Consider the following 20,305-nt stretch of genomic DNA (forward strand, 5'->3'; position numbering starts at 1 on the left):
ACCTTTTTTCTTTACTTTTTGATGTTACAGATGCTACAGGTAGAGTTTTCTGTGCCTGTGGTTTTAGTGGCCACAGAGACTTTGCAGTTTCTTTCACAAGTCAGAAGAAACTGAGGGAAAATTTTTTCTAATCTATCTTCTTTCATTATTTTCTTCTATTAAAACATTTTTTCAGGAGGGCATCATTATATGTCGACATTGTAAATGGAAGCGCTAAAAGGAATTGACGAGGATTTGTTTTTACAGATTTTGACTCCAAATTCTCACTTTGGTTTTATTGGAATCAACACTCAAATGTATCTGTACTGCAGGAAATGGAGAGATTTCATCCCAAAGTGGGATTTCTCCAAAAATCTCCTCGTGCCAAGGAGCCGTGTCCCACAGCTGGAGGAGAATGTGTCCCACAGCTGGAGGGGGAAAATGTGTCCCACAGCTGGAGGGGATGTGTCCCACAGCTGGAGGGGGATGTGTCCCACAGCTGGAGGGGGATGTGTCTCACAGCTGGAGGGGATGTGTCCCACAGCTGGAGGAGAATGTGTCCCACAGCTGGAGGAGATGTGTCCCACAGCTGGAGGAAAATGTGTCCCACACCTGGAGGGAAAATGTGTCCCACAGCTGGAGGAGAATGTGTCCCACAGCTGGAGGAGATGTGTCCCACATCTGGAGGAGATGTGTCCCACAGCTGGAGGGGATGTGTCCCACAGCTGGAGGGGATGTGTCCCACAGCTGGAGGAGATGTGTCCCACAGCTGGAGGAAAATGTGTCCCACACCTGGAGGGAAAATGTGTCCCACAGCTGGAGGAGAATGTGTCCCACAGCTGGAGGAAAATGTGTCCCACAGCTGGAGGGGATGTGTCCCACACCTGGAGGGAAAATGTGTCCCACAGCTGGAGGAGATGTGTCCCACAGCTGGAGGAAAATGTGTCCCACAGCTGGAGGGAAAATGTGTCCCACAGCTGGAGGAGATGTGTCCCACATCTGGAGGAGATGTGTCCCACAGCTGGAGGAGATGTGTCCCACATCTGGAGGAGATGTGTCCCACAGCTGGAGGGGGATGTGTCCCACAGCTGGAGGAGAATGTGTCCCACAGCTGGAGGAGAATGTGTCCCACAGATGGAGGAGAATGTGTCCCACATCTGGAGGAGATGTGTCCCACATCTGGAGGAGATCTGTCCCACAGCTGGAGGGAAAATGTGTCCCACAGATGGAGGGGAATGTGTCCCACAGCTGGAGGAGAATGTGTCCCACATCTGGAGGGGCCTGGCCAGGGGGGAGCAGCTGCAGTAAATGCAGAATTAGGGCAGTGTTGAAGGAGGGGGCTGAAGGGAGGATTTGGTGTGTCGGTTTTGGCAGGTTCAGCTCCTTCCCTGCTGTGCTGCAGCTCCTGGCTGGCCTGAGAGCAGCACAGGTGCCTTTCTCCTCACTGACAACTCCCAGCATTTAAAAGCAAACTGTTTGAGAGGTGGAGAGTTCTGGTTTGGGGTTTTGTTTTTTTTTTTTTTAATACAAAACCCTTGGAAAGGTCCCTCAGGCTTTCTGGGTGTGAGAAAGCTCACACCTCTGGCTCAGGGGTGTGGGGAGGAGCTTTGTGTCCTGTGTGGCTCCGAGCTGGGGCTGAGCTGTGGAGAGCTGGGGGCTCATGGAAGGTTCAGGAGGAAGCTGTGACCTTGGGGAGCTGGGGGTTCATGGAAGGTTTGAAGGAAGGTGTGTGTGCCTTGCAGAACCGGGCTGGAAGAGGAGAAGCCGCTGTGGGGGTGTGTGGGAGCTGCAGAGGGAGACGGTGCTGCTGTCCCTGCAGGGATGCAGGGCCAGGTGTGAGAGGGGCAGGAGTGAGAGGGGCAGGAATGAGAGGGGCAGGTGTGAGAGGGGAAAGTGTGAGAAGGTGTGAGAAGGGCAGGTGCTCTGCCTGCCCCAGGGAGCTGCTCCAGAGGAGCCCAGGGATTCCAGCCTGTCAGTGCCATTCCCAGCTGTGCCATTCCCAGCTGTGCCATTCCCAGCAGTGCCATTCCCAGCTGTGCCATTCCCCTGGCAGTGCCATTCCCAGCTGTGCCATTCCCAGCAGTGCCATTCCCAGCTGTGCCATTCCCCTGGCAGTGCCATTCCCCTGTCAGTGCCATTCCCAGCAGTGCCATTCCCAGCTGTGCCATTCCCAGCTGTGCCATTCCCCTGGCAGTGCCATTCCCACCTGTGCCATTCCTGGCAGTGCCATTCCCAGCTGTGCCATTCCCCTGTCAGTGCCATTCCCAGCAGTGCCATTCCCAGCTGTGCCATTCCCAGCTGTGCCATTCCCCTGGCAGTGCCATTCCCGTGGCAGTGCCATTCCCCTGTCAGTGCCATTCCTCTGTCAGTGCCATTCCCAGCAGTGCCATTCCCAGCTGTGCCATTCCTGGCAGTGCCATTCCCAGCTGTGCCATTCCCCTGGCAGTGCCATTCCCAGCAGTGCCATTCCTGGCAGTGCCATTCCCAGCTGTACCATTCCCACCTGTGCCATTCCCAGCCTGCCCAGGGCTCCTGGCAGTGCTATTCCCCACCAGCACACAGCTCCTGGCAGTGCCATTCCCAGCTGTGCCATTCCCAGCTGTGCCATTCCCAGCCTGCCCAGGGCTCCTGGCAGTGCTATTCCCCACCAGCACACAGCTCCTGGCAGTGCCATTCCCCACCAGCACACAGCTCCTGGCAGTGCCATTCCTGGCAGTGCCATTCCCCACCAGCACACAGCTCCTGGCAGTGCCATTTCCCCGGGTGGGTCTCCCGTGCTGCCCAGTCAGATCAGGATAATTATTGCACCGTGGATGGATTTGGGGGCTGTGGCTGGATGGGCTGCAGCCAGTTCTCTCTTTAGTCTGTGTTTATTTTTCTCTCTGGCCTTTTCCTCGCCTCCACTTCACTGCCAGGCCCCCTTTTACCCCGGGGGTTTCATTTTCTTGTAGATTATCTGGCTAAGCTAAAATGAGCCAACGACTGAATTAACATCTCTTTATTTTGCTGTTAATTGCCACTTGACCAGCTACTCCAAAATTACACTGTGAAGCTGCATAATGAAAGAATCCACGATTGAGAATGTTTTGGTTTTTGGTGTTTTTTTTTTCTAATTTAAAATCAAACCGGTTTTTCTTATTTGCATTAATGAGCTTCACAGGAGCCAGTGGAAGCTCTGGAAAGGCTGTGCTGGGGGAAGTGTTGGGGTTCCCCTTCCCCCTCCATTTGCTGTTTATAACTTTATTTTAGCCCTTGGCTGCATTTGTCAGTCTGTGTTGTGCATTCTGGCCGTGAGTTGTTGGGTATTGACGGTTCCTATTGGCAACTCTGCCATTTATTGGGTGATTTCTGTGTTCTCACTCACCCCCAGAGTGCTTCAGCAAGCTCTGGGTGCTCCTGCTCGGCCAATTCCTCCTGTTCCTTCCCCAGCAGGCAGCTGGGGTGGCTTTCACCCTCCTGGCTGTGCCTGCTCTTGCCATGCAGCTCACTCCTGCCAGGAGAGCTCCTCACCCTCCCTGCTCACATTGCTGGAAATTCAAAATGACCGCACAGGCTCCGCAATCCGCTCCTGTTTAAAGGGAAGTCAACTCAATTTTCCTCTTCTGACAAAGTGCCTGGGTCTCCCAGGCACACAGAAAAGCCCATGTAACAGTCTTGTAGAGATGGAGCTTGATTTTTCTGAGGTCTTACTTAGCATTGCAAAAATACTCCACGTGAATGCTGCAGAAAACCCCAGCAGGTGCTTCTGCTCTGCTTTGCTGTGTCCCTGTACTGAGTTATTATTAGAAATTAAGGTTTCCAGGATTTTTATTCAGTTATGTGCTGCTGAGGGTCATGCAGGCCTGACCAAGAGCACAGTGATGCTCTCCAAACAGGGCTTGTGCTTTTTGTTAGTGAGCTCCATCCCCTTTCTTGTCATTCTCAGCTCACTTCTGCTTCTTGTGCCTCTTTCCTTCCTTTCCCTGTGGCCTGGCCAGGCTGTTCGTGTTCAGCTGATCACTAAATAACATTTGGTCTGGGGTGGAAATGTTTCCAGCCTATCTGCTCATCACTTCTCATCTGTCAGGCACCAATTGCAGGACTACCAGAGATGGGAACCTTTATTTGTTGTGGTGGAAGTGGAGAAGAGGAATCTCTGTGTTTTCCATTCTCCCCTCTGCAGTCAGGGCAGGGAAGGGCTCCCTGGGTTGTGCTCCTTTGAGATCCCATTTTTCTTCTAATTCCTGCCACTGAAAGCGTGAACTGGCAGGGAAGGAGCAGCAAAGGAAAAGGGGAAGGGCTGAAAAATCCCAGGTGTGTGACAGGTCCAGCAGTGCCTGAGGTGTGCCCTGATCAGGACAGGAGCAAAGGGATCTCCTGTGCCCTGAGGAGCTCAGCAGCACACAGTGGGCTGGAAACTTCCCCAGAACATCACAAAAACAAAGGCAAGATAAACAACGGGTTTGTGCCCACTGGCTGAGGTGTGCTGGGTAATTGTAATCAGTGCAAAACCAGCAGAAAAGAGAAGGGTGGGAGCAGGGGAGCTCCTGGAGGGGCTGGTTCTGCACTGGGCAGTGCTGGGGAGCTGGAACTCAGCACCAGCTCTGGCTGCTCACACAGGGCAGGGGCAGCAAGCTTGGCTGAAAGCCTTGGTTTAATTCAGCCTGCTCCTGAGGGAGTAAATCCATGGTTATCTGAAAATCCCACAGGAGGTGACAAAGCAGGCACTGCCCCGGCTCTGCTTTCTCTGAAGCCCTGCAGAGGTCCAGGGATGTTTTCCCTCTGCTTGGGGCTGAGGTGTGTTCCCCCCAGCCCAGCCCTGCTTAACCTCACACGGGCTGGAAATGAACCCCAGATCACAAAATAAAACCCCAGATCACAAATGAACCCCAGCCCACAAAATAAAACTCCAGATTAAAAAATAAAACCTCAGATCACAAAATAAAACCCCAGATCACAAAATGAAATCCCAACCCACAAAATAAGACCCCAGCCCACAAAATGAAAGCCCAGCCCACGTTCTGCTCCTTGGTCTCACACCTGGCTTAACCCCAGCCTGGGCTGTGGGAGGCTGTTTGAGCCGGGCTCAGCAGAGCAGGCTCTGACCAAGCCCGGGCTGTTTGAGCCAGGCTCAGGCTCTGACCCAGCCCGGGCTGTTTGAGCCGGGCTCAGCAGAGCAGGCTCTGAACAAACCAGAGCAGGCTCTGACCCAGCCCGGGCTGTTTGAGCCGGGCTCAGCAGAGCAGGCTCTGACCAAGCCCAGGCTGTTTGAGCCAGGCTCAGCAGAGCAGGCTCTGACCAAGCCCAGAGCTGGCCCAGGAGCAGCCAGGGCTGCAGGGTGTGACATTCCACAGGGATTCTGTGCCGGATCCTTCGGAAGCGGAGCTGAACAAAATGCAGCAGCTAAAATTAAGACAAGCCCCAGCTCCTTCCCTAGTGGGTGCTGGGCTGTTTCTAGGGAAACGCTGTAAAGAGAGATGCTCTCAAATAGCCGGAGTTATTTGGAGCCCAGTCCTGTTGGGCTGTGTCCCGGAGGCTCTGGGCTGGACTCTGCTCCTGGGGAAGCTTTTCCAAGGCTGGGCTTTCCTTGGCAGTGCTGGGATCTGCTGGGGATAAAATCTGACACAGCTGAACTTTGCCCCACTTGAGTTGTCTTTCAAACTGACACAGCTTTGGTGGCTGCCCCTGGTCTGATTTATTGTTATTTATTGTTCTTGTTGCAAGTTTGGGGTTTTCTGTGGCAGCTGGAGAGCAGGAGAGCTGCAGAGCTTGTTTGAGCAGCCAGCCCTGGCAGGCAGGACCTTCCCCAGGCCTGTGCAGGGCTGGGAGCCACACCTGAGGCTCAGGTGAGGCTGCCCATGCTGCACTGCTCAGCCTTGGCCAGGGGATCCCAGGCTGGGCAATGTCCTGCTCTCGCTGCAGGGAGCTCGCTGGGCTTCTCCCCTTTCTGAGAGTGCCACACTTCTGTCTGTTCTAGCCTGGGCCACAGGAAAATTCAGTCACTTGGCCAAGCAGAGTTTTCTGGGGCAGGATACCCAGATTGTTGTCAGGTGGGAGATCTCTCTGGAGCAGAGGGTTTCTCTGGAGGGTTTTGCCCTCTCCACACAGCTGATTTAATTTGTATTCAAGCTTCAGAAGACTGCAGGGTCAATAGGAGCAGATTTCAGAGCAGAATTACAAGTGGGGTTTCGGGCAGGTTGCAGAACGTGGGATGAAGGATTTTGGCAGCCAGGACTGGTGTGGTTGGAGATGGGGCAGTGCAGCTGGAGATCTTCCTGCTCTTGTTTTTCCTGCCCCTCTTTACCTCCATCCTTCCCAACAAATTTTGTGGCCAGAGGCTGAGGGATAATTTGGCAGGTGCAATCCTTGTTAAGCAAATGTTAATAGCAGCTGCTTGGTGTGTCAGTGGCTGTGTCTCAACCTCTGCCCTGTGCCAGTGTCACACACACAGCTCCTCCCTTTGCTCTGGCTTTATTCCATCTCTGATCCATCTCTGATCCATCTCTGATCCATCTCTGATCCATCAGGTGTCCTGTGTGCCTTTTCCACCTCACCCTCCTGCCATTCCTCAGGCTGTGTCCCCTCACTCTGGCTTTATTCCATCTCTGATCCATCTCTGATCCATCTCTGATCCATCTCTGATCCATCTCTGATCCATCAGGTGTCCTGTGTGCCCTGCCCTCCTCACCCTCCTGCCATTCCTCAGGCTGTGTCCCCTCGCTCTGCTCTGTCCCTGCTGTTCTCCTTTGCTCTCCTTTGCTCTCCCACGCTCCCAGGATTCATTCCAGAGCCATCCTTGCTCTCATCCTCCAGCCTCCCAAGCCCAGACACGTTTCTGGATCAGCATAAGCCCCGTTCCAGCTGCTCCTCCTGAGCACATCCCCGTGCCAGGGAGCAGCTCCTCAGCCCCTCTCTGGCTGCTGCCTCTGTGCTGGTGTTTATTTCTGCAGATGAGATTTGTTCCCACAGTGAAATCATAGCTACAATTACCAAGAGCACTTTTACTACACCCTGCCATTTATTGTTTCCTGCTCCTGGGCCACCAGGAGCCATCAGTTTACATATTTTTTTTTAAAAAAAACCCAACCCTAATGTGGATTCACTGGAAGTGCATTTTGCAGACTGAAGGCCTAAATGCCATTGCAATCTTCCTGCTCCTCCCTGTTAATCCCTGTGTTCCCTCAAATTCTGTGTCAGCTTTCTCAGGCAAAATTGGATTTGTTTTCTCTGTGTTCCTGGGTGTCTCCAGCCCTCCTGAGGGTTCAGGGGGCTGCCCCCGTGAGCAGGTCCTGGGGCAGAGGGCAAGGCTCCTGTTTAATGTTAGTCCTGTTTAATGTTGAATGTTGAATGTTGAATGTTCCATCTCTTGGCTGTGTGCAGCACAGGATTTTCTGCCACCCAACTCTCTCCTGCTTCCCCCTGTGCTCACAGCTCCTGAAGGAGCGTGGGCAAGCTCCTGTCTGCCCAGCACCCCGTGGGAGCTGTCTGCTCCTCTCTTTTAGCCTTTTACTCTGCTCTGGATTGGGTGCCCACCTCTGTGTCCTGTCAGCTCCAAACTGGAGCACTGACACCTAAAATCAGCCTCATCAGCTCCTGGAAAGCACTTTTGGGTTAACACCAAACTCTTACTCTTCACTGTAGGAGGGTTTTAAATGTGGCTGTTTTGCAGGAACAGACCTTGGAGGAGCAGCACAGAAAATACTCTGAACTATGACTAAGAGCCAGTGATCACCAGGGTAATCTCCATCTGGTTTGCAAAATAATTGTACTGCTGTTGGCCAGTGAAACATTTCCAGATGAATCCCAGAATCCCAACCTGCTCTGGGCTGGGAAAGGACCTGAAATGGTGGCACCAGTGCCACCCCAGCCATGGCAGGGACACCTTCCCCTGTCCCAGCTGCTCCAGCCCCAATGTCCAGCCTGGCCTTGGGCACCTCCAGGGATCCAGGGGCAGCCCCAGCTGCTCTGGGCACCTGTGCCAGGGCCTGCCCACCCTGCCAGGAACAATTCCTGCCCAAAATCCCACCCAGCCCTGCCCTCTGGCACTGGGAGCCTGCAGAGCCTGCATCCCTCTGTCCCAGCACTCCGGAGCCATGAATAAACACCTGAGCCCTGCTGTTTGCTCAGGGCTGTTTCTCTCGGGATGAGGAGCAGTTCCTGGCCTGTGGGGTTTGCCTGCCTTGCCCAGTGTGATGGAAACCTCGGCCAGATGAGGTTCTGATGAGATGAAACCTCTGGGTTCATGTGCCCAGGCAGGGCCAGGTGTCCTTTGGGGGCTCTGCTCCCCCAGCCAGGCTGCACACACCGTGCCTGGGCATGGCTGGGGCAGAGGAGCTGCCTTTGTTCTGTGCTGAGAGAGCCTTGCAGGACCTGCAGCTGCTGGGGGACCTGGGGAACTCACAGAGGGAACACAGCCATTTCAACCCTGCAGAAAATCCAGTTCACAGGGAATTTCCCTTGGGCCACTGACTGCACTGCTGCAGTTCTGTGATTCCCACTGACTGCACTGCTCCAGCTCTGTGTTTCCCACTGACTGCACTGCTCCAGCTCTGTGTTTCCTTTGGGCCACTGACTGCACTGCTCCAGTTCTGTGTTTCCCACTGACTGCACTGCTCCAGCTCTGTGATTCCCACTGACTGCACTGCTCCAGTTCTGTTTCCCACTGACTGCACTGCTCCAGCTCTGTGTTTCCTTTGGGCCACTGACTGCACTGCTCCAGCTCTGTGTTTCCTTTGGGCCACTGACTGCACTGCTCCAGTTCTGTGTTTCCTTTGGGCCACTGACTGCACTGCTCCAGTTCTGTGTTTCCCACTGACTGCACTGCTCCAGGTCTGTGCTGCCTGTTCCTGGAGAGCAGCAGCTTTTCCAGAGGAAATGCCAGGCTGATTTCAGATAGATCCTGGGGTTTTATCTCTTTGTGTACATCTCTGCAGGAACAATGTGGATGTGTGTAAGGACACAGCTGCTGTGTAAACTCAAACCCACGCTCTGAGTGCTCCCTCCTTGGTGCCTGTCCAGCACTGGAGCAGCTCAGACCTGCTGAGAGAGGCCCTGGGGGCAGATCAGGGACACTGGGATTTATTGAGAACCCATGTGATAGCAGGGAAAAAACATCAAGGTGTCAAATAATGCAGAAAAACCCCACCCCAAAACAACCAGGCAAACAAAACCTCAAAAACCCACCTAGGGAAGAGATTTTGAGCTGCAAGAAGCAGAGTGTAAGTGGGGAGTTGTTAGACTTGTCCCAGCTTTGGCAGATCTCAGGGCACCTAATGATGCACGTGGGGAAAATCCAGCGTGCCTGTGACAGCGCTGAGCAGAGAGAGATGTAAGGAGGGAAACGGGGACCTGCCTTCAGCTTGTAACCCAGAAGGCAAGAAAGAGTTTATTAGAGCCCCAGGAAGGAGCAGGAGCAGCTGAACTGTGAAATGTGACATTCTGAAGGGACAGAACACAGGACCCTGTCAGGATCAGGGGCTCAGCAATGCAATAAGAGATGAGCCAAAAGGGGCTTTTAAAGCAGCTCCAGGAACACCTCTGCTGCCTTGTGCATGTTTTTCCCACTTCCCAGCCTACTGAGGGTGTTTGTCAGGGATGTCCTGGCTGTGCCTGTCCCTGTCCCAGCAGGGCTGGGAGCTCAGAGCTGCTCCCTCTGCCTTTGGCTTGGGGGGCTGGGTGGGTTTTGCTGTGCTGTGCCAGCAGCTGGGAGTTATCCATGTGCTTGTGAGGGACAAAACGCCCCCTCCTCCTGCCCTGCTCCCTGTTTTCACTCTGCCAGCAGCTGGGAGTTATCCATGTGCTTGTGAGGGACAAAACGCCCCCTCCTCCTGCCCTGCTCCCTGTTTTCACTCTGCCAGCAGAGATCCCTGGAGGGGCCCTGTGCTCACACACAGCCCCTGGCACAGACTGCCCAGGGATGTGTGAGTGGCTGCCAAACCCTGGCAGGTGCCTTTTCCTCGGGTTTGGAATGCCATTCCTGGGAATGGCAGCCCAGGAAGGGCTCAGAGGCACAGTCCCCACTGGTGTGATGTGCTCAGGAGAGTGGGGCTGCCTCCAGATCTCCTGGGATTTGGGGTGAGCCACACGGGATGAGCTGGGAGGTTCAGGGACCAGCCTGTGGGAGCCAGACTGGTCTGCAATGCCCACAGCAGAGCACACACATTTTATATATTTATATATTTATATTCTGGAAACATCTGCCTGGTCCCAGCTCCATTAAAGTGCAGAGAGGTCTCTGTTGCTTTGGCTTTCTTCTCCCGGCTCCTGGAGCTGCACTTTGAACAGACTGACCCAGCAACCAGCCCCTTACCCACCAGCTTCAGCAGGAGCTATTCTCAAAAGACATTTCATCAAAACCTGCAAGATGTGACCCAGAAAACATGACCCCTCCAGAGGATGTGTTGCTTATTTTCCTTCAATCCGTTCTCTTCATTGCAGAACAGTTTGGTGGTAAATTGCTGGGATGAAATATGGAAGGGCAGGGTTTAAATCTCTCCTGCCTCACAAGTTTCAGCTAAACACATCTCCCTCCCCTGGGATCTGCCTGATTCTCTGGATGCTGCCAGGGGCAGGGCTCCCACCCACCCTGGTGTGGGAAAGGTGCCAGAGTCCCCTGGGCTCAGGAGAAGCACAGTGACTGTGATGGGGAATTTGGGGCTCCATTTACATATAAAATATACTAACAATCCTGGAATAAAAGGTGCTTGGCTGCTGCACTTTCCTTTTGGAGGGTGTTCAAAGGGTTTGGGAGGGTTCAAAGCTCTGCATGGCTGAGAATTCCCTTTTCTGGCACCTACATAAGTTAAAGAATCTGCCCCCAAATGGTTCCTCTGCCCTTTCCTGTACCTCCCTGGACCCTCTGAGATAAAATATTCTCCATCTGAGAAGGGAGCCCAGGAGAAATCCCCATTCCCTGCACACTCCATGACCTGTTCTTTATCTTCTCTTTATCTCTGTGTTCCCCCATGGTGGCAGGTCCCTGTCCTGTGCTGGGCTGAGGGCAGGACCCTCCTCAGGAGCTTCCTGGCATGTTTAACTGGACTGGGAACTGAGCTGACGCCTTGCTCGTCAGCTTTACCACTAAAGGACATAAAATAAGGCTTTGCTGAAGTGGAGCAAATGTTTTGCAGCTTGTACAGCCCCCCTGGGCTCAGATGTTGTGAGGCTGTTGATAATTTCAGGTTCATTTCTTACTGTCCTTGCACTGGAGAGCTCAGAGCCCTCTCAGTGCCTTTTAAGCTTGAGCAGATGGAATAATAAGAGTGGCTATGGCAATGAAACTTGTATCACTTATAATTTGTGACATAAAAAGGTGGCAAATATTCTTATTTTGGGAATTTGATAATGATTAATTTATACTGATTTATTTTCTGCCTCAGTCATATTTCTCTTCAGTGAGGGTGTGTGAGGAGCAGAACCTGCTGTGTTCACAAAATCAGGTGGCAAGGGACGGAGGAATGGAGCCTGAGTTATTTTGTACAATCACCTGATGAGGTCATGCTCTGGTAAAAAAATAAATGTTTCATTCCCTATCAATGATGCAGGGCTTTAGTAGCCAAAACTCAAAGGCTGAGTCCCAGCAAGCCTGAGCTCAGGATTTCCTCCTGCTGAGCCAGTGCCAGCCTGGCTGCTGGAATTCCCTGGAATTCCCTGGAATTCCCTGGAAATCCCTGGAAATCCCTGGAATTCCCTGGAAATCCCTGGCATTCCCTGGAATTCCCTGGAAATCCCTGGAAATCCCTGGAATTCCCTGGCATCCACTGGAAATCCCTGGCATTCCCTGGAAATCCCTGGCATTCCCTTGAAATCCCTGGCATTCCCTGATATCCCCTGGCATTCCCTGGAATTCCCTGGCATTCCCTGGAAATCCCTGGAATTCCCTGGCATCCCCTGGAAATCCCTGGCATCCCCTGGCATCCCCTGGCATTCCCTGGAATTCCCTGGAATTCCCTGGAATTCCCTGGAAATCCCTGGCATTCCCTGGAATTCCATGGAAATCCCTGGCATTCCCTGATATCCCCTGGCATTCCCTGGAATTCCCTGGCATCCCCTGGAATTCCCTGGAAATCCCTGGCATCCCCTGGCATTCCCTGATATCCCCTGGCATTCCCTGGCATTCCCTGGCATTCCCTGGCATTCCCTGGAATTCCCTGGAAATCCCTGGCATTCCCTGGCATTCTCTGGCATTCCCTGATATCCCCTGATATCCCCTGGCATTCCCTGGCATCCCCTGGCATTTCCTGGAATTCCCTGTCATTCCCTGATATCCCCTGGAAATCTCTGGCATTCCCTGGCACTCCCTGGCACTCCCTGGCCCCTGTCTGTGTTTGTGGGGTTGCTGCAGGGGGCAGCCACTGAGGTGCCCGTGCTGCTCTGTGATTCCCAGGGAACAGGGACAGGAGGAGAGGGAACAGCTCAGGATGGCCAGGGCAGGCTCAGGGGGGACAGCAGCAGGAATTTCCCCATGGAAAGGGAGCTCAGGCCTTGGCAGTGCCCAGGGAGGGTTGCAGTGCCCATCCCTGGAGGGGTCCCAGGAATTGCTGGAGGTGGCACTCAGGGCTCGGGGTGGGGACACGGTGGGGATGGGGCAGGGCTGGCACTGCCTGGATGGGAGGGATTTTCCAGCCCCAGGGGTTCTGGGATAAAATTATTGTGGATGATCCCATCGGGCTCCATCCTGGGAAGCTCAGACTGTCCAGGAAACCTGTGAGAGTCCTAACAGGAGGAAGGGTCAGAGTGGAGCTGGGTGCCTGCCTCTCCCCCGACCCCATTCCCTCACCTGCCAGTCCCTGGAAGCTCCCAGGGAGTTTTCCCCTCTGGCAGAGGCGGTGCAGAGCCTTTCCCACCCCACAGAAAGCAGCATGGGCTGCCTTCCCCCTCTTCCCAGAGATGTGTCTGCAGTGTTCTGTCTGGGACTGTCACCAGCCCAGCTGGGGATCCCTGTGGGGAGCTGCAGGAGAGAGTTAGAAATTCACTTTGCCATGAATTCTGAGGGGCACAGGAGCTCAGAAAGCATTACTTCCCAAACCATGGCATTACTTCCCAAACCATGGCATTACTTCCCAAACCATGGCATTACTTCCCAAACCATGGCATTGCTTCCCAAATCATGGCATTATTTATTTCCCAAACCATGGCATTATTTCCCAAACCACAGCATTATTTCCCAAACCACAGCATTATTTCCCAAACCATGGCATTATTTCCCAAATCATGACATTATTTCCCAAACCACAGCATTATTTCCCAAACCACAGCATTATTTCCCAAATCATGGCATTATTTCCCAAACCACAGCATTACTTCCCAAACCATGGCATTATTTCCCAAACCATGACATTATTTCCCAAATTATGACATTATCTCCCAAATCCCAGCATGGCAGCAGCCCAGCTCTCCGCAGGGTTGAGGGTGGGGGCTGCAGCCAGCTCTGCCCAGGGTCCCATCAGGAGGGGCTCATCCCTTTCCAGCAGGAGCGGGGTCACAGCAGATAAATCCCAGCGCTGCACAAGCTGCAATAAACACATTTCCTGGGCAGGAGGGGGCACTGGGCTGGGCCATTACTGCAGATAAATTATCGGGCTCTGCTGGCGAGTGCTAATGCCTCTCAATCACAGGGGTGTTTTCTACTCAACTCCTGAAAGGTAAAATTAAAGTCCTTGCAAAGAGCTCGTTCAAAAGCCGATCTCAGCACTGCTGCTGCTGCTGAGCTCTTGGCTGAGGATGAAAATCAACATCTGAGCAGTGCCTGGAGCCTGAGCCAGCCCCGGGAAGGGAGGCTGAGCTGGGTCCTGCTGAGGCTGAGCTGGGTCCTGCTGAGGCTGAGCTGGGTCCTGCTGAGGCTGAGCTGGGTCCTGCTGAGGCTGAGCTGGGTCCTGCTGAGGCTGAGCTGGGTCCTGCTGAGGCTGAGCTGGGTCCTGCTGAGGCTGAGCTGGGTCCTGAGCCTGGTGACATTCCCTGCCCAGCTGGGTTCCTGAGCCTGGTGACATTCCCTGCCCTGCCCAGCTGGGTTCCTGAGCCTGGTGACATTCCCTGCCCAGCTGGGCTCCTGAGCCTGGTGACATTCCCTGCCCAGCTGGGTTCCTGAGCCTGGTGACATTCCCTGCCCTGCCCAGCTGGGTTCCTGAGCCTGGTGACATTCCCTGCCCTGCCCAGCTGGGCTCCTGAGCCTGGTGACATTCCCTGCCCTGCCCAGCTGGGCTCCTGAGCCTGGTGACATTCCCTGCCCTGCCCAGCTGGGCTCCTGAGCCTGGTGACATTCCCTTCCCAGCTGGGTTCCTGAGCCTGGTGACATTCCCTGCCCTGCCCAGCTGGGTTCCTGAGCCTGGTGACATTCCCTGCCTTGCCCAGCTGGGCTCCTGAGCCTGGTGACATTCCCTGTCCTGCCCAGCTGGGTTCCTGAGCCTGGTGACATTCCCTGCCCTGCCCAGCTGGGTTCCTGAGCCTGGTGACATTCCCTGCCCTGCCCAGCTGGGTTCCTGAGCCTGGTGACATTCCCTGCCTTGCCCAGCTGGGCTCCTGAGCCTGGTGACATTCCCTGCCCTGCCCAGCTGGGCTCCTGAGCCTGGTGACATTCCCTGTCCTGCCCAGCTGGGTTCCTGAGCCTGGTGACATTCCCTGCCCTGCCCAGCTGGGTTCCTGAGCCTGGTGACATTCCCTGCCCTGCCCAGCTGCTGCAGCTGCCCTGTGCTGGCCTCCCCACCTGAGCACGGCTGCAGGTGCCTGTGGTGGTGGAAAATGGGAAAGGAAGGAGAGGAGAAGGTTGGTGCTGGTCAGGTGAGATAGGGTTGACTCTTCTGGAGGAGAAAAGCAGGTGAGGGAAGGCTGTGTGTGGCTGCAGCCAGGAGCAGGTGCCACATCCATCCCTGAAATGCAGCCTGGGGCAGTGCTGCTCTGGGGTGACAGCCAGAGCTCTGCTGTGAGCCTGTGTGGAGCTGTTCCACACAGAAGAGACACAAAAATCAGCATCTCAGGGCTGCTCTCATGATTCTGATTCTGATGTCTCCTGAATCCCTCAGGAGCTGTGAGTGAAGCACAGCCTGGTACCACGAGGAACACCTCGGTGTCTCCCTGCAGGCAGCTGCTCTCTGCTCTTTATTTCTTTGTGATTTCTGAGCAGGACCCTCAGCCAGGCTTTGTTCTGATGGAGGGACACTGGAACATTGAGGCAAGAAGTGCCTCTATTAATTTTGGAGAGCTTTGTGTGGCAGGTGCTCTCAAGTGTGGGTTTGTGCTGTGGAACAGGAATGGCCCTTCCTGGCCTCTGGAGCCTTTGTTCCTTGAATTGTTGCTGCAATTTCATCCCTGGCTCAGGAGGCACCTCCTGCCTCGCTCCCTTTGTTTCTGTGTCCTCGTCCTCGCTGATTTTTCAAGGGAGAAAATCGTTCCACTCACACCAGGGGTCCTGTGCCACCCCAAGGCAGGTAAATCTCTGACTGCAGCTCCCAGAACGTGGCTCCTCTCATCTTCCAGCAGAGGAAAACACCTCTGAAATGCTGTTTGGACAGGGCTGTGAGGGCTGCTGGTGCCTGTAACCCACCCTTGGTCCAACCCCACCGAAGGACAGAAGCCATTTGGAGGTCACTGCCAAATAACGCTGCTGCTGTAGTGGGGAAATGGACCTTTGACTAATGTGGCATTTCTTTGTGCATTTAAGTCACAAAAAGCTCCCCTTCCTGAAAGGCTGCCTGGGAGAAGTCAAAATATTGTTCCTCTTTCCTGTAAATAAATGCTGTAGATTTGACAGCCGTCACGGACCTGACTTGAAATTTATTCTTTGTATACACAGTTTATCAAAAGGGGTTAGAAACATCATTTTAAAACAATGGTTTGCTGCTCTCTGAAAACACAACGTGTAAATAATATTTCCTCAAGCATTTCATTTCTACTTTGGCTTTTGGATCCAGACTCTGGAAACAGATCTCTGTTGTAACAGGAATTCATCTGGCCGACCTAAATTACCTTTATGAGCAGAGCCTTTCCTTGTGTGAGGGTGTGGGGAATTGTGGTGGGGGCAGGAGGAGAGCGTGGCTGTGCCAGGGCAGGGGGCAGTGCCTGTCCTGGGGTTCCTGCCCTGAGCAGGTGGCACCTGGGGACACAGCAGGGGTGGCACCTGGGGACACAGCCAGGGGTGGCACCTGGGGACACAGCCAGCGGTGGCACCCGGGGACACAGCAGGGGTGGCACCCGGGGACACAGCAGGGGTGGCACTGCTGGGGACACAGCAGGGGTGGCACCTGGGGACACAGCCAGGGGTGGCACCCAGGGACACAGCAGGGGTGGCACCTGGGGACACGGCCAGGGGTGGCACTGCTGGGGACACAGCCAGGGGTGGCACCTGGGGACACAGCCAGCGGTGGCACCTGGGGACACAGCCAGGGGTGGCACTGCTGGGGACACAGCCAGGGGTGGCACCTGGGGACACAGCCAGGGGTGGCACTGCTGGGGACACAGCAGGGGTGGCACCTGGGGACACAGCCAGGGGTGGCACTGCTGGGGACACAGCAGGGGTGGCACCTGGGGACACAGCAGGGGTGGCATCTGGGGACACAGCCAGGGGTGGCACCCGGGGACACAGCAGGGGTGGCACCTGGGGACACAGCCAGGGGTGGCACTGCTGGGGACACAGCCAGCGGTGGCACTGCGGGGGACACAGCCAGGGGTGGCACTGCTGGGCTCTGTGGCCTGAGAGGCTTTTCCAGACAATTCTCTGACCCTCCAGCACTCTGCCCCCTGACAGGTTTAGGCTGGCCATGTGCTAAAGGGCTGTGTTCAGTATCCCCCTGGCTCTTAAAATCGTGGCACATTCCCTGTGCAAAGTGCCACAGGGCTCTGGAAATCTGAAATTCCGGAAATCTGAGCTGCCTCCTGGGCATCGCTCACGCCTCTCCCCACATTTCCTGGTGTTGATTCAGTTTTGCTCCCTAAATGATGCAGAGGTTACATTTGTGCCTCTCTGTCCCAGCAGCTGGGTGTCCTGGCAGGGCAGGATGGTCCCTGTGGGGTGTGGGGTGTCCTGGCTCTGGAGAGCTCTCACCTGGCTCTGGAGCTCTCACCTGGCTCTGGAGAGCTCTCACCTGGCTCTGGAGAGCTCTCACCTGGCTCTGGAGCTCTCACCTGGCTCTGGAGCTCTCACCTGGCTCTGAGAGCTCACCTGGCTCTGGAGCTCTCACCTGGCTCTGAGAGCTCACCTGGCTCTGGAGAGCTCTCACCTGGCTCTGGAGAGCTCTCACCTGGCTCTGGAGCTCTCACCTGGCTCTGGAGAGCTCTCACCTGGCTCTGGAGAGCTCTCACCTGGCTCTGGAGAGCTCTCACCTGGCTCTGGAGCTCTCACCTGGCTCTGAGAGCTCTTACCTGGCTCTGGAGCTCTCACCTGGCTCTGGAGAGCTCTCACCTGGCTCTGGAGAGCTCTCACCTGGCTCTGGAGAGCTCTCACCTGGCTCTGGAGCTCTCACCTGGCTCTGGAGCTCTCACCTGGCTCTGGAGCTCTCACCTGGCTCTGAGAGCTCACCTGGCTCTGGAGCTCTCACCTGGCTCTGGAGAGCTCTCACCTGGCTCTGAGAGCTCACCTGGCTCTGGAGCTCTCACCTGGCTCTGAGAGCTCTTACCTGGCTCTGGAGCTCTCACCTGGCTCTGGAGCTCTCACCTGGCTCTGGAGAGCTCTCACCTGGCTCTGGAGAGCTTTCACCTGGCTCTGGAGAGCTCACCTGGCTCTGGAGCTCTCACCTGGCTCTGAGAGCTCACCTGGCTCTGGAGCTCTCACCTGGCTCTGGAGAGCTCTCACCTGGCTCTGGAGCTCTCACCTGGCTCTGAGAGCTCACCTGGCTCTGGAGCTCTCACCTGGCTCTGGAGAGCTCTCACCTGGCTCTGGAGCTCTCACCTGGCTCTGGAGAGCTCTCACCTGGCTCTGGAGCTCTCACCTGGCTCTGGAGAGCTCACCTGGCTCTGGAGAGCTCTCACCTGGCTCTGGAGCTCTCACCTGGCTCTGAGAGCTCTCACCTGGCTCTGGAGAGCTCTCCCCTGGCTCTGGAGCCCTGTGGGGCTGCTCGCTGCTGCTCTGCTCTTGGAGCTGCTCCTGCAGCTCTGGATGCAGCTCTGGCTGTGTTTCCCAGCCCCTGCTGCTCCAGCTGCTGCCCAGCCAGGCTGGGCCAGGAGCTGCTGCTGCCTCCTCACATTGATTGCAGCTCCTGCCCTGCTGGGGCTTGCTTGGTGCTTCTGTTTCGGTTCCTGGAGGTTTTGATGTTCCATTAACACTGGCAGCACCTTTCCCTTTCTGTTCTCCCTGTGGCCCACCTGTGACATCCCCTGGGCTCCTGTGACATCCCCTGGGCTCCTGTGACATCCCCTGGGCTCTGCAGCTGCCTGTGTCCCCATCTGGACAGGCACCAGGGCCTTCAGCTCCTCCTCATGGCCAATTTTCCAGCCACTCCAGCTCAACCTCCATCCCACGGAACCACGGTTACTCCTGGTTTGACACACCCCATCTATTTGCTTAATGAGAAAATAATTTCATCCTATTTAGAATCAGCTTCTCCTTTCCTCTCTCTCCTTGCTGAGGGGATTTAACAGGTTTTTATTTGGCCTGCAGGGTCCTGGGTGTTGTGTGGAGTGAGAAGTGGTGGTGTTGAAGATGATGCATTTGTTTGATAGTGAGAGGTGAAAACATGTCATATTGTAAGTTGATAAAAATATCAAAAGCTGGCACCACTTGGAGTAAGAAAATGCTGACAAAATGATTCCTTTAACCTCTGAAACAGGGTAATTCCCAGTCATGGAAGTGCAGACTCTTAGCACCCCTTGGAAAATAAACTTTGGCTGAGGGAGAAATCTCCCAGGTGTATCGAGAGCCAGCAGTTTTTATCACTCTTGATCTGAATTCTGCTCTGGATTGTTCTCTTGGGATTGGTTTTTCTTTCTGTTAAAAGCAGCAGCTCCAGGGGCTTTGGCAGCTGGAAATGAGTTGTCCTCATCTATACCCGGGCTGGTTTTATTCAAACTGCTCCAGAGGCCTGGCCCCGAGGCTGGGGCTGTCCTGAGCGTCCCTGTCCTGTGGCCAGGCTGGGCTGGCTCCTGTGTCCCCCTGTCCTGGCACTGCAGGTGGGGAGTGTCCCCTGAGGTGCCCCTGCCACCCCTGTGTGTGTCCTGCTGCACCCTGGCCTTGCTCCCTGGCTCTGGAACTCCAGGGCTTTATGGGTTTAGGGGTTTAGGGGTTTAAGGGTTTATGGCTTTGTGGGTTTTTATGGGTTTATGGGTTTTTATGGGTTTATGGCTCACCTGCCCTGTGGTTTTTAAAGCAATGCCAAGGCTCTGGAGGTCGGAAAGCAGCTGCTTTCCCTGGAGAAGGGCTGCACCCAGGGCTCTGAGAGGCTTTTCCAGCTCCTTTCCCTGGGGAAGAGCTGCACCCAGGGCTCTGAGAGGCTTTTCCAGCTGCTATCCCTGGATAAGGGCTGGATCCAGGGCTCTGAGAGGCTTTTCCAGCTGCTTTCCCTGGGGAAGGGCTGGATCCAGAGCTCTGAGAGGCTTTTCCAGCTGCTTTCCCTGGGGAAGGGCTGGATCCAGGGCTCTGAGAGGCTTTTCCAGCTGCTATCCCTGGAGAAGGGCTGCACCCAGGGCTCTGAGAGGCTTTTCCAGCCTGTCCCTCCAGGCTCTGTGAAGCTCCCCACACAGAAGCAGCTCCTGCAGTACATTCTGGGTCTTTATCCCAAGAAATGCCAACGTGAGCCCACCCTGGCCCCACACCTTTATCCAGGGCTGCCTTTCCCTGAACGCTCTGAGCCTTTCTGGCCTTTTGGGTCCCTCTGGAACGTGTGAAGGAAATCAAACAGCTCTTCCCATCAAGTCTCCTCCCTGCTGCTGCAAACAGCCCAGTTGGAGGGGACTGGGAGCTTAGTGTGCTTCTCTTGTTTCTGGAGTACAAGCAAACCCTTCCTCATCAGAGCTGCTCTCTCACTCACCCCCAGCATTATTAACTCCCTGCTAACCCTTTCCCTCTGCTGATGTACTGCACAGAAAGTGCAGAATTGGCTCTTGAGCAGCCCTTAATGTAGGCAAGCCTTGAGCATGTGCTACCTTGTTATCCACCTTGTGGAAAATCTGAAATTCCTCTGTTTCTCCTGAATCCAAAATTCACCCAGAAATTAAATGTAATCCCAAGTGTTGGTTATCTGAATCCTTCAGACATCCCTCAAGTCACACAACTAATCAGGATCACTGGGATGCAGCCTTTAAGCATCCTAATTTTATTCAGTCAGGAAAAATATCACTGAAGAATAAACCCCATTGCATGGTAAATCATCTGGATCCTTTTAGTAGGGTTTAACATTCTCATTTTCTCTTTTTTTAGCATTTT

The 20,305-nt window shown here is 54.6% G+C and overlaps 1 long non-coding RNA gene across 1 annotated transcript; it reads left to right on the plus strand.

Moving 5' to 3' along the window:
• Positions 1-18,299: 18,299 nt before the first annotated feature.
• On the plus strand, positions 18,300-18,802 carry LOC111944635 (uncharacterized). The gene is made up of 3 exons (XR_002871352.2): positions 18,300-18,424; positions 18,545-18,630; positions 18,714-18,802. It is a non-coding gene; the product is annotated as an uncharacterized LOC111944635 (long non-coding RNA).
• Positions 18,803-20,305: the final 1,503 nt, after the last annotated feature.

Source organism: Cyanistes caeruleus, chromosome 8 (assembly GCF_971803275.1).
Source record: "Cyanistes caeruleus chromosome 8, bCyaCae1.hap1.1, whole genome shotgun sequence".
In the NCBI taxonomy this organism is placed as follows: Eukaryota; Metazoa; Chordata; class Aves; order Passeriformes; family Paridae; genus Cyanistes; species Cyanistes caeruleus.